We start from the raw sequence: 14,162 nt of genomic DNA, 5'->3' as shown, positions 1-14,162 counted from the left end.
TTATCTCCAAGCTCAACAACTATTGAGCAGGTATGTCTCCAGGGACCCTTTAGCTTTCACAGTACATACTCTCGTGCCTCCATGGTATAGGTTCATTCTGATCCACCTTTGCTTCTGAGACTCACTTCTCATCTGCTTTGCTGGAGTGACATGGATGATTTATCAATGCACCAAGCTGGTCCAGGCGGTAGTAGTACTTGGACCTCGTCAGACTCTACATGGGCTCCCCCAGATCGGCTGGATGTTTTGTTCCAAGGACCGTTTTTTCAGACTGGATTTTTAACTTGATTTTGCAACCTGGATCCTAAAGAATAGGGGCCTCCTCAAAGTTTAGAGTCTACCACCATTCGTCTTAGGAGTAGTTCCAATGGGGTAATGCAGGGAAATTTTATTCCTGGGAGTTCACCGATGAACGCATCCTGATGTTTCTCCAGTCAGGTGTGGATTAAGATGTAGACTTTAGCAACGTCAAAGGCCAGATCTCGACTGGTGATTACTTCCTTCTTTTTTTGGTGTAAGCCTTTGTTCAGGGTTTTTCTCGCATAGTTCCATCAGTGCAGTAACTTGTGACTATGTGTGGTCCCATCCCAATCCTGTTGGTTCTTTTTATTTTGTTTTTTTACTTTCTTTTTCCTAAACCAGGACATTATACTTCCTTTTCCTCTGTCCCGCTCTATCACATCTCAGGTAGAGTCTCCATTTTTTGAACGTAGTATGAAGTGTTCATGTTTATCTTTTTTGGCCATGTTTCTCCTTCTTGGCCATGTTTCTCCTTCAGCCTGACTCTGTCATCCCTGCCCCTTCTTACACCATTATAGGTAGCATAGGCAGCTTATCTTCAAGTCCATAGACTTAGGACAGGGTTCCACCTTTTCCTATCAGGGCACACGCCTCTTGATCAACACGTAATTCTTAGATATTTTAGCATCAGTCCTCTCTTTTTCTGAGAAGATACTGAGCCAGACCCTGTGTTTGGCTGAAGGTGGCCACTTATTTAATAGAAACCAGGAAATGTTTCTGCTATAACCCTAAAACCCTAAGGTAGGGAACTTCTATTCTTTAGCTAGTGGTAGATGCCTCTTCAGTCTTCTAGGTGCTACTTGGAACTTTGGAGGATCAAATCAGAAAGGAGCTCATAGACCATCTAAATCAAAGTTGCCAGATGGATATAAACAGACTATATCTTTGTTATTGAAGAAGGATCAAATGTTCCTCCTTCATATAAGGCACATTCTGTCAGATTTTGTAAAATAATGAAAGGAAAGGCGGGAGCCTCAGTGCAGCAAATCTGTAGAATGGCTATTGGTTACCTTCGTCTGTCTCGGTAATATGAAGGTTTTTATGCAATAAGACCTAGTGTTCAGCAGTAAAGTGCTACAGATAGTGGTCCCACCCTGGGGGTCGGCTTGTTTATTTATTGCTTCTCCTGTAAGGTTGCTGTCTTGGAAAATGATTGGGGAAATTCCCAGTTAGACTTACCGGTAACGGTATTTATGAGAATCTTCCAAGACAGCAAGTCAACTTCCCACCCTTAGTTGTGGTGATTGTATTTGGTGTTGGCTTTCCTTGTGCACTGGTGGAGATTGTCTACTTTAATCTCAACTGAGGGAGGTGGAAGGGGGTTTTCAAACTGTTCTAGTGGTGTTTTTTGTAGACAGAGGAACCAATCATCTGGCAGGTTGCTGTCATGGCAGATTCCCAGAAATACCGTTACTGGTAACGTCTTACGGGGAAATTCTTTTCTGGAGATTTTTTTAATTTTTTTACCATTTGTTGCTAGCAAACCATTTTGATTTGGTTTTTTTTCTTCAGCTCTGGGCAAATAATACATTAAAGACAAATGCAGTGGTTTAATGCATTTCCTACAAAAAAGAAAATCACAAAAGGTTTTACATTTCTATTTTATTCTTTGGGGCTACATTGTGGACATGACTAAGTATAATACCAGAACATGAATTCTAGTCTCATAACATATTTGTAATGTCACTCAAGATTTCCCATGATTCAGTGTTCCAGAATTCTCGGGGCTCTGAAAACCATTCTTCATCTGGGGATGGAGGGGGATTCAGTGCAATTGCATGGTGTATATAATAATAACAATATATTTTTTGTAGTAATGGTTATGCATTTGGTGCGTGATTATCCATACACATTTACAAGGCAAGCATAATTTTCATCTATAATTGCACTATTCCGGCCCTCGACGCGTTTCGCTCGCTAAAGCTTCCTCAGGAGGTTTATTGGAGACAAAACTCTGTCATTTCTTTGTAGATCCAAAGCTAAGATAACTTCTGTTGGAAAATTGGGCAATGGATGGGTCCACACCCCCGGAGGACTCTAACCAACCAAGAAGGAGAGAGGGTGGCGAGAACAAGTCGGCAAAAGAGCAGGGGGGACAGCACATCTATCCTGGAGTTCCTCATTGTAGGAAGGATTTCTCTCCTCGTGCTGTCCAGCCACCCCGCTCCAGCCGCAAGTCTCTCCCACCCCCAAACAGCGCATCTGGTGAGAGGTTCCCTGTCCAAAAACGGGCCCCTCCCCCCTGGGCTCATTCGCGCATTGGGGCAGCATCAAAACAGACTGCATCGCCCCAATACCCATCCACAACCGCAGATCTCTCCCCCTGCTAGTTGTGTCCATCATTGGGCCTGTTTTCATACGCAGTTAAAAGGATTAAATTCTTATCAAAATGTCAGACTTCCATTCATGTTGCAGATGTAGTTATTTATATTGTAAAATCAAATTGTAATTGGCTCCAGTGCCTATGTTCATAGGAAGTTTAAATTATTCATACTGGTACAGTGTAAGTTGTGGTATCCCAAAAACACCTAATTGAGACATTAAAAAAAAAAAATGTTTCCACCTTACTCCTGATGCAGCCAGTTGGGCTGGTGAAACAGGTCAGGTTGTCAGAATTCACTTCCATGTCCCCCTGAGATAAAGTGATGCTCCTTGAATTACTAGATGAATTGACCCACAAGGATGAGTATACATGAACTCTATATAGAATATATAAAAGTTGAACAGTGCATGGCTTTAGTGGAATGCATAGCAAACCTTTGTACATTTGTTATACTTGGTTGGAAGACCAGACTGTTGCAGTTGCCCTTCTAGATCAAGAAGTACATGTTTTTCCATATATTATTTTAATGTCAACATTGAGATGCATATCTCGTTGAGATGAGATGTACATTGCTGAGGCACATTTGGCAGATATCCATTTTCCCTTAAATATGGCTGCTGTGCCAGAAAATCGATCACATGAAAATTACCTACATTGCAGAAACGTCTTGGAATATGCACTGTTGGATATGGAATGCCTTGACTGATAACTAGCATGGCACATTATACTGATGAGGCCACCTACTGAACATTTCTACATATGAACTTGGGGCTCACATAAGCAGAGGTCCAGGGTTGAAATGTTTGCTGTGTCGGGGTACTTTGTTGATTAAGTATAACAATCGTGGATTCTGTGATTAAGACCAAGGCTCTTACTTTGCATTGAAGGCCATCACTTATGTTATTTATAAAGACATGCAGCCTTCAGATATGATAGCAGCAAAGAATTAACTTCTGATGATTACACGTAACTGAATTTCCTGCAGCCTTAAAATTAGTGTGGATCAACATTGTATAACCTTTGTGATGATATATTTTATGGATCACTGTGCAGCCATTTTTTGAAAAGGGTCTCCTATTTTCCCCCTAAGTGGGTACTTGCAACAGTATAGTCATGTTTAAAATCCTGAAGTGATTAATAAGATGTTTATCCCTTACAATTTCAACACAGTTTTTAGGACACATCTCTTACATCCAACTCCTCTGCCACTGCTCCCCCTGCTGCTATTGGATATTATCAGCTGTTACAATGAAATAACCAGCTGTCAGAAACCACCTTGGAAAATAGAGGCCTTGGCCCTAAAGACAACCTTGTCTTTATAAAAGCACAAAGAAAAAATTATTTACAGGTTAAGGCTGGCAACTCAGAGTCCCGCCTTGACAACGTGACCTTATGCCTGAGAGTAGATAGGGGGATATCTCTAATAGGTTCAACCAAGTTAATATCCCTCTGAGTCACTGAGGAGCATACAGTGGGAACAATGTGGTTAACACCTGGTATACATAGTTACATAGTATTTGAGGTTGGAAAAAAAGACAGTTCCATCAAGTTCAACCTTTGTGTGTGTGCGTGTCTCTTGTGCATGCGTGTGTGTGTGTGTGTGTATAAGAGTCCATGTGTGGTCTAGTATTTAAGTGTACATATACATATGTATGTTATGGTCTCTTATGATGGAATCTAATTTATTTTTGAACGAATCAATAGTCTTTGCAGATACCACTACTGGTGGGAGAGAGTTCCAAAATGTCACCGCTCTAACGGAAAAGAAGCCCCTATGACCTTTGTTTTTCCCACCAATTTTAGGTGGTGGCCTCTAGTCCTTGTTCTGGAGTTTACAGTAAAAAGTTCAGTGCCGATGTTGCTATCACCACTGAACATTTTGTAAAACAAAATCATGTGCCCCTCTTAATCCCCTCACTTCCAGCGTGAACAAGTTTAAATTTAGCAACCTTGTCTCGTAGTCTTGATCCTCCAGCCCCTTAATTAGCCTGGTTGCGCTTCTTTGGCCCTGCTCCAGCTCCAGGACATCCTTTCTGTGGACCGGTGTCCAAAACTTAACCGCATATTCAAGATGAGGCCCGAACCAGTAATCTATAAAGTGGCAAAATTATTGTTTTGTCTCTACAGTTCCTTCCCTTTTTAATACAAGACAGTACTCTGCTCGCTTTGTTTGCCACTGCCTGGCATTGCCAGCTATTGTTCAGTCTGCTGTCAATTATGACCCCCAAATCTTTTTCTGAGTTCCCTAGTTGAGTACCCATTAATGTGTATTCCTCTTGCCTGTTTTAACCCCAAAGTGCATTACTTTACATTTCTCATCATTAAACCTCATCTGCCATATAGTTAAATAGGAATGCCACTGCAGTCCCCTCCATGTTATATTTTATAAATGCCAGCTTCTTTTCTTTGATGTGTTGTTTTACCGTTTTGTTTAACCATGCAGTCTTGGCTCTCGATCTTTTGTGTTTGTTACCCGATGGTATGCACTTGGTAATAGTGTTATGTAATGTATTCTTAAAACAATCCCACTTCTCATCAGTGTTCATTGTTAGAAATAATGTGTACCATTTGTTGTCATATACTAGATAACGCAGCTTATCGAAGTTTGCATTTCTGAAATTTAGAGTGCTTGTCTGACCAACACACTTCTCTTTGCTATAGCCAACATTAAAAGTAATCATCCTGTGATCACTATTACCATTGTATCCCTAATCGCTGTGTCTACAACTAGGTCCGCATTATTGTAGATTACTAAATCTAGTATAGCATTCTTCCTGGTTGGGCCCTCAACCATTTGGTCCATGAAATTGCCCCGCAACAGTTCTAGGAAACTTCCTGCCTTTATCGAATGAGAGGTTCCGTTTGCCCAACCAATGTCCAGGTAATTGAAGTCACCCATTATAATAACATTTCCTTGCTCCCCAGCCAATTCTATTTGAGAATGTAGTAGAGTCTCCTCCTATATTCGGGGATTTATAACATACACACAAATTAAGTTTACCACTAGATTCTGTCTTTTCTAGTTCTAACCACGACTCCACACCATCGCTACTATCTGCCATGATGTCATCTCGTCTATGTACAGTTAGGTTGTTTTTCACATACATGCATACCCCTCCCCCCTTCTACCAACCTTGTCCCTCCTGAACAGGTTGTACCCTTGTACATTAGTTGCCCAGTAATGTGCACTGTCTGGCCGCGTTTCTGTTATTCCCAATATATTGAAGTCTTCTTCAAGTAACATGAGTTCGAACTCCTCTAATTTATTTGCTAGGCTTCTAGCATTTGTGTACATACATTTTAGTTTAGTGCTAGTAATACAAGATTCGTTATTGCTCATACCTGGTTCACAATTATTGACCTTATTATAGTATGAAAATTACTAATTTGTACATTACTAAATAGTTTGACTGGAGTGAGCCCCTTTTATAACTCCCCTCTATTTTAAAGACCCCTGAAGTTACATATTCTATGGGGGGGAATGTATTAAAGCATTGCGAGTGTTTACACTAGCTTGATAAATCTGGTGCAAATATTTTCCGTGCAAGTTCAATGTTGATAAATGAGGTTTAATAGACTCCAAGAAAGACTTCTAACTTCAGGCAAAAAGCTTAACTGTTGCATCTTGAAGAAGAGGTCAAGAGGTCATGGGGACTTCTTAAGTTGTAAGTGTTTTCTTAGGTGATGCTCCAGTTTCAGACAGCCCAGAATAAGTGGAGATGAAAACACATGCAAAAAAAGGTGCAACAAACATGCAGTTGAAAAAGTAGTGCAGGCTCTGAAGTAAACATAATTTTTTTTTTTTATGTGCAAATCTGTCTACCAACATGTGATTCGAAGAGGCTAAAACTGTCGCAAGTGTTTTGATAAATTCCCCCCTATGTCTTTTTCCCCATCCCGCCCAATCTAGTTTAAAAGACTGGAGGAGCTTTTAAGCATTTTCTCCCCCAAAAGTGCTGCACCTTCCCCATTAAGATGCAGCCCATCTCTGCTATAGAGCCGGTAACCGACTGAGAAGTCAGCCCCGTTCTCCATGAATCCAAAGCTCTCTCTCTGTTTCCAGCTCCCCTCAACTCCCTCTGCCTCTCTGGAGTAGCTTGTGGCACCGGCAGTATCTCAGAGAATACTGCCGTGGAGGTCCTTTTCTTCAGTCTAGCACCTAAGTCTCTGAACTCGTTTTTTAGGACACTCCATCTGCCTCCAATTTTGTCATTGGTGCTGATGTGCACCATGACAGCTGGGTCATGCCCAACCAGTAACGTGTCCATCCGTTCCGCAATGTGCCGAACCCGAGCCCCTGGTAAGCAGCAGACTGTTCCACGGTCCCGATGGCAGATTACCCTGTCTGCCCGTCTGAAACTAGAATCCCCACCACCAAAATCTGTCTTTTCTGCCCCACCATCCTGCTCCCATCCTTGCTGGAGCAGTCACACTCCCTGTGGCTAGAGGAAGCGTCTTGCTGCAGCAATGTCACCCTGATTTAATATCCCCAACATCTTTCAAACTAGCATATTTATTGGGGTGTATTAATTCAGGACTGACCTCTCTCACACTCTACCCTGCCTTCTAACGGTCACCCAGTGAGTCAGATCCAAACTCTTTCCATGTTGTTTATGCTCCGCAGTATTGCCAGTTTATTGTTTCGATCCAGAATCTGGGCTTCCAAACAAACAACTAGCTCGCATCTGGCGCAACAGTATTCACCCTCGAACGCGTGTTCAAGAAACGCATACAATCAGCAAGATGTGCACCGGGTTGCATACCCACTCATGGAAAACATTTTTTACAAATTTTATTTAATTTTAGGCCCGGATGTAACTCAAAATTATTGCTATATCACACCAAGTGCCCAACAAAGTTTTCAAAGCATATGTTTATATTGCCTGCTGATTATGCACCTCACCAATTATCCCAGGACTCCAAGCAGATTAATACTCTTAAAGCACAGCAGTTACTGAAGCCACAATTTGTACCACAGCTATTCCTTTACAGATTAATACAGCCATTGTCCAGCAATTAATAATCCAGTAGTTTATTCCTCCAAATGCCCAGCAGATAAAAAGTAGCACAGTTAGTACCCCAGTAAATACCAGCAGATTATCACTCCCAATGCCCAAAAAGTTTTTTTTTTAATGTCGTACCAGAATAATTCCCAGCAGAAAATACTACTACTACAAAATGCCCTATTAGTAACAGTACCACAGAGTTCTCAGCAAGTTAGTAACACCGTTAGTACCGCAGCAATTTCTCAACAAATTATTGCTCCCAGTGCCTGGCAATTATTCCTAAAACAGTTATTACCACAGCAATTCCTAGCAGACTAATAATACTAGTGTGCAGTAGTTGTTAGTAACACAATTTGTACCACAGTAAATCCCAGCAGATTGATGCTATTAAGGCCCAACAATTTAGTAATAGTTATTTCCACAGTACTTTCTCTGCAATCAGTATCACAAACCCACAGTATCACAGATGCACTCAATCAGTAACTCAAACTCACCTTTCTCAATCTCCACTCGGTCACAAGCATGAGCTCCTGTCACAGCTCCGGGCCACCCCACCTCTCCTCTGATTCATTCTCCGGTCACGCTCCACTCACCCCCTCCCAATGCGCTTCAGTGATCAGCTCCGCTCACTCCTCCGCTGATCACTGCTCTCCGGCCGCGGGTCTCTGATCCCCCGGTGATGAGACTAGGCAGCACGCATCTGCTTGCCTCTGCTTCCGCTCTGCATGCCACTAACCGCAGCCACTTGTTCAAGCCCCGGTACAATCTTGCCTCCGATTCCTTAGTTTAAGCCTGATAGAAAGGCTTAAACTAAGGAATCAGAGGCAAGAGAAATGCTAGATGATAATTAGGGCCTAATTTTAATTCAGGTCAGGCTCGAGAAAAGCCAGGATTTGACCTACAGTGTACTTCTTGGGATACCTTCCAGGTGCAATGGCAGACTTTGTGAGAAGTCTACTTTCTACCTTTTAAAAGTGTAGGTATAATTGAATCAGATAGACCCATACCATTTAGGTCCTGGGCTTCAACAGTCAGGTTGCTGAAGCCAGCAAAGCAGGGTGGTAAAGCGTTCCTTGGGACATATGATCCTGATGATCTGGAAGGGCCCACAGAAAGTCTGCCAGCAGACTGATGAGGTCTAAGTACCACCTGGGCCAGTTTGGTGCGATAAGAATTACCGGGTTGCCCTGCATCTCTACCTTCCAAAGTTTTAGAGGGATAATGCATAGATCAGGTTGAACCGATCCTACTAAGCAACCACTGTGAAAGCCAGAGCATCCATGGTCCTGGAGAGTAACTTGCTCAGTGGGTTGTTGAACATGTCTGGTGCCCACCATCTGCGACAGAGGTCCTACACCTCAGGATATAGAGACAATTCTCCTGATTCCAAACGTTGTTGAATGAGGAAGTAAGCCTGCCAATTTTCCTTGCTTGGAATGTGTAAAGCGGTCAGGGCTGAAACAGCGTTTCACCCATGCCAGTGTTTCTTCTGCTTCTCTTTGAGCTGCAAGACTTCTGGTTCCTCCCTGGCTGATGTACGGCACAGCTGTGGTGAAGTCTGACTGAATTCTGGTGAAGTGACCTTGCAGTTGAGAGGTCCAGCACTGAAGGGATAGACAGGTCTGAGCTCCAGAATATTGCTTGGGAGATGAGGTTCTTCTGGTTCCCTGTACCAAGAGGGAATCCAGGAGTCCCCCAGCTCAGACTGGCGTCCATCGTTAGAACCTTTCATAGTAAAGGAAAGGATTTTACCAACTTGTGATCCACCAGGCCAGGGAAAGCCTGGTCTTAGTGTTTGAGCGAATGTGCTGGTCTAGAGACAGCCTTCTAGTCCAACGCAACCAGAATGTTGAGGTGCAAGGATCTGGAGTGAAAGTGGGCTTATGGGACAACCTTGAAGGAGCCCACCGTTAATCCCAGGACCCTCATGCAAAAGCGAAGGGTCGGTCAGCTCCTAGACTAACTTCTGATCAGATTCCATGCAAATTTTTTTAGCACTTTTGGAGCCGCTCTTCCTCTGGGGCAAGGGCTACTGCTCCTTGTGCAAGGAGGTGTGCCAGAGCAGCTTGGAGATCTGATGGTTGTTGCAGGGAGGTTGGCTGTTTTGGCAAAATGAAGTGGGGTCGAAGTAGAGAGCAAAATTCCAGCTTGTAGCCCCTAAATATCACCTTTTAGACCAAGAAGTGCAAAATGGCCTGGGGCCACAAGGAGTCCCCAAAATTGGCACCTGCCCTTATTGCAAGGAGGACTTGATTGGAGGTTTTGAGAGTCTAGAGCATATGGTGGAAATGACGCCCAGGCTTTACCTTGGATTTTGAGACCTGTGAGAAAAGTTATTCAGGGATTCACCAAAAGGTGTTCCCCACTCAAACGGCATGTGCAGAAGGTATTTCCTGAATTGTTGTTCCACACACTGACCTAGGGTCCTCTACATGTGTACCGAAAGGAGACTCATCATAGACATCAAGCAAATGATATGTGCTGCCTTATGAACACTGGAATAAAGAGCCACATATATGAGCTCCAGCTGTTGGGAGGACAAGGGATTTGTCAGGATAGACCCTAAATGCAGAAGCATATCCTTGGACCAAACTATAGATAAATCCATCCTGCACCTGTCCCTGAACTCCACTAGTAGAAGGTGTATGGCTACTGGTGATATTGCAATATAGCTTATAAAATAGAAAAAGCCAGCACCCCCTAATGAGCCTAAGTTTACTGGGGTACAGCTGAGGCTCATTTTGGGGTGCTGGCTTTTTCTATTCTTGGGATATCTTGGACCAGAGGACTAAGGTCTCACAGAGGGACATGGTTGTAACATCAGGTTGCAGTGCATGAACTGCAAGCACAAAATAGGTTTTCCTTTCTTGTCCACAGGATCTTTTAAGACGGACATGTCCTCTACCTGCACAGTCAAAATCACAAGACCAGTTGTAACAGTGCATGCAGCAGGAAGACCCTGGACAGAGCTCTAACAACTCTGTAGTCGGAGGAAGTGTCATGATGTAACTCGTGACATCACTACACTTTCAATGTATACAGAAAGTGGAAGCATTCTGTTTACATTCAATTCGACTGCGCTCCTATGGTGCGAGCCGTAAAACAATCAAAAGTCCAGGATTTGATCATTTAAACTCCTGGGCTGTGTTGGACCCTGGAGCTGGCCGTTTCAGAGCGAGTGCTGGTGATGACCCCCCAGGAGCCACTAGACCATTTTAAAACAGTGCTGGAATAAATAGCTGCTAGCTCCCAGTACTGTTTTAAAATGACAGCTGGGACACAAGTGGTTCAGCACTTAAGGCAGCAGGTTTTTTTTTTTTTTGGGTGGGGAGAGCAGCAACTGCGAATGCAGTGGTGATGCAGCATAATCTGTTGGTATCGGAGGTGGAGCAGAGGAGACTGCAGGTGCATCAGTGGTAAATGGAGATGAAAACAAAAGGTACTGCCCCAGGTTCTGGTTAGTTCTCTCCATTTGGCCATTGTCTGAGACAATTTTGTTAGACATATTTGTTCATATACATGATTGAAAGTATGTCTGTAGGATATGTTTTATATAATATTTACAACAGATTTAAGATGGCATGATGTGTAGTCTAAACAAAAATCCCAGATAAAAATTAGTGCCAGGGCTGCAGCAGATAGAAGTGTTCATGTTAGAGAACCTGTCGACCACAACCCAGATGACTGTACAGCTGCCAGAGGATGGAAGGCTCATAAAAACATTCATCAAGGGAAAACACTGGGAATGGCAGAGGGCCCTAAGCCAGGATTTTGAGATTGGACCAATTTATGGTTGGCGGGTGTCGCTGCAACCCAGAAAGGCCTAGCCTGCTAGAGGAGGTGATCTATGGGTTTGCTAATGTAGCACTCCAATGAACATCTTGAGGGGCACCATTTACTGGTGGATGGGCAAACTGAAAGCAAATTTCTATTACTGGCTGAGAGAGAGAAGTGGACTTTTCAGTTTGTTGGTTTCAGGATGAGCGTGGGAACTAGGGCGTGGAGGGCCCCAATGAAATTAGTCAAAAGCAGGAACAGGAATTGACTGACCTCTGAAGTATAGATGGACGGTAATTATGCAGGCATTCACAGAGGGTGTAAGAGAAAGTTCTAGTAAGCCCCCCAAGGTGTACAAGACCTAGGAGTTTCCCCAGACACTGGGAACATTGGTTGAATCTCTCTTCTCCCCTCATTACATGCAGAGGCCTTAGGTGAGGGGACAACTAAGCTCAGCCTTTTTGCGTGAGTAAACAGACTGGCATTCCTGGTGAGAATTTGGGCATTTGTCTGCCAGCTCTCCCTTTGGTCATGCTTCCATGGGAATGGCATAGGAGGGAATAAGCTGTTGAGGAGGCATGACCAGTCTCATTGAACATGCAGTAAACGGTGGCTTGGACTATGGGAAAGAGACAATCTCCTGGTTTGCAATTTCTCAGAGGGTACCCCGCGGCATCACTGGCTAAGAAGGAGATCACCTTGGAACAATGAGTGGGGAAATTCTGAGAATACAGTTAGAAGTGGATTTGTTCTATGCAACAGCTCTTAGAATCCCCAGAGGAACAAGGAGGTGGTGGTAGGCACAGCGTTATGATGGAGGGGCTCTGCTGACATGAGGGATTGAAGGTGTGGTCAGGACCTCCAGGGAGTCTTGCAGGTGGTCTAGACAAGAATCCAGGTCGAACCAGTATTGTAAAGCATGATCTTGTGTAGCGTGCTTTGATCTTTAGTTTGCTGGACAAGACTTCCAGAGGGTCGTCAGAAGGCAGCGGCACCTTGAAGGGGTGCATGCTTGACTTGAACAGTCTGTCACAAACCGAGATGTGGACCCTGCTCCTCTGTGCGACAGACTTACCTGCAAGTTGAATCTAAGAAGTAGCTGGTGTTATGCCAGGGACCCCTTCGTGGAAGTTGGGCTTAGCTGCTGCCTACCCCCGTGTCACTCAACAGGTACTTGACCGGAAGGAAGCCGTAGCCTCCAAATAAACCCGGAGAGGGCAAACCACATATAAACAGTGTAGCATCCTCTCCTTCTGTGAACGGGCTTCTGGCACAAGGAAGGCAAGACAGTGTCCTCATAGAGATGAAAAGGCAGAAACCACTTTAGGTTAGAAGGAAGGCCTGAGAATGCAGAACCACCTTGACCTGATACAGGACCAGCAACGGTGACTCCGATACCCTGCAGACTGAGGTGATTGCCACCAAAAAGGCCACCTTTTGAGACAGAAGAGAAATCTCACGCACAGGTTCGAAAGGAGATTCCTGCAAAACCCAGAGCACCAAGTTCAGATCCCAAGGCGGCAACGGGGACCAAACAGGCGGAGCAATACGAGTAACCCGCTACACGAAGGTGCGAACGAGGGCGTTGGAAGCGATGGGCTTGTGAAAAAGAATAGTCAAGGCCGAGACCTGGCCCTTTATCGTACTCAAGGCCAGACCTTGATCCATGCCATGCTGCAAAAAGGCAAGAATCCTATTCACAGAGAACACACGAGGCGGAAAACCACCCGACTCACGCCAGGAAAAATAAGCCCTTCACGTGCGATGGTATATCCGTCGGGACACGGCGAAATAACCGTGTCCAAGAGACAGCCACGTCGTCAAATCCAGCGACTGTAAAAGACGGACGGCACAGCGGGCCCTGGGATAGAAGATCCGGACGAACGTCGGCTACCAACTGAACCACATCCGCGTACCATGCCCTTCTTGGCCAATCCGGAGCCACGAGGATGACGGGAATGCCCTCGGCCGCTATCCTGCGAAGAAGCCGTGGCAAAAGGTAAATCGGAGGGAGCGCGTAAAGTAGACCTTAACGATCCCACGGAGCCACCAGGGCATCCACTGCGTCCGCTAGACATGTGCGATTCGTTCCGAAACGCAATTCGGACGAAATTTCGGAGATTCGGATGTATCCGAATTACAGCTAAAACGAATGCAAACGAATCAGAATTCACGATTTCCTGAAATTTGTTAGCGGTAGTCCGGTCGAAATTTCGTTTTTGGACGAAATTTCGTTGCAGCAAAATGACATTAGGAAAAAAAAAGTAATTTAGTTTGCAGAAGATGAAGAAAAAAAAAAGTGTGAGGTTCCCCCCCAATTCATACCAGACCCTTTAGGTCTGGTAGGAATTAAGGGTGAACCCCAGCCCCAAAAAATGGGGAAAAACGTGGGGTTCCCCCCTAACAGTCCTATCAGACCCTTGATCCGAGCACTGGCCTGGCAGGTAAGGCGCAGGGAGGGGGGGCCCTCGATCGTCCTCTACCCATTCACTTAAGGGTTAAATCAAATAGTAAAAAGCCCAGTGAATTTTTGACTATTCCTTTAATAAAAAAAAAATGGCTCCATCGATGTAATCCAGCGTCAATCACGGTGCAGGACCCCCGCCGACCCACCGAAATTTTAAAAAAAGTCTCGCCGCACAAAGACTGTCCCAATCCCGACGAAAAATCGCTGCAAAATGACATTCAGCCCGAAAATAAACAGATGGGCGGAGCGAGACGTGATGTTTGACATTCTCAGCTGTCAAATGCTACAT

The sequence above is a fragment of the Nanorana parkeri genome, unplaced genomic scaffold, assembly GCF_000935625.1.
Source record: "Nanorana parkeri isolate BGI_ZX_2015 unplaced genomic scaffold, ASM93562v1 scaffold565, whole genome shotgun sequence".
NCBI lineage: Eukaryota > Metazoa > Chordata > Amphibia > Anura > Dicroglossidae > Nanorana > Nanorana parkeri.
Note: the sequence above shows the minus strand (reverse complement) of the source record.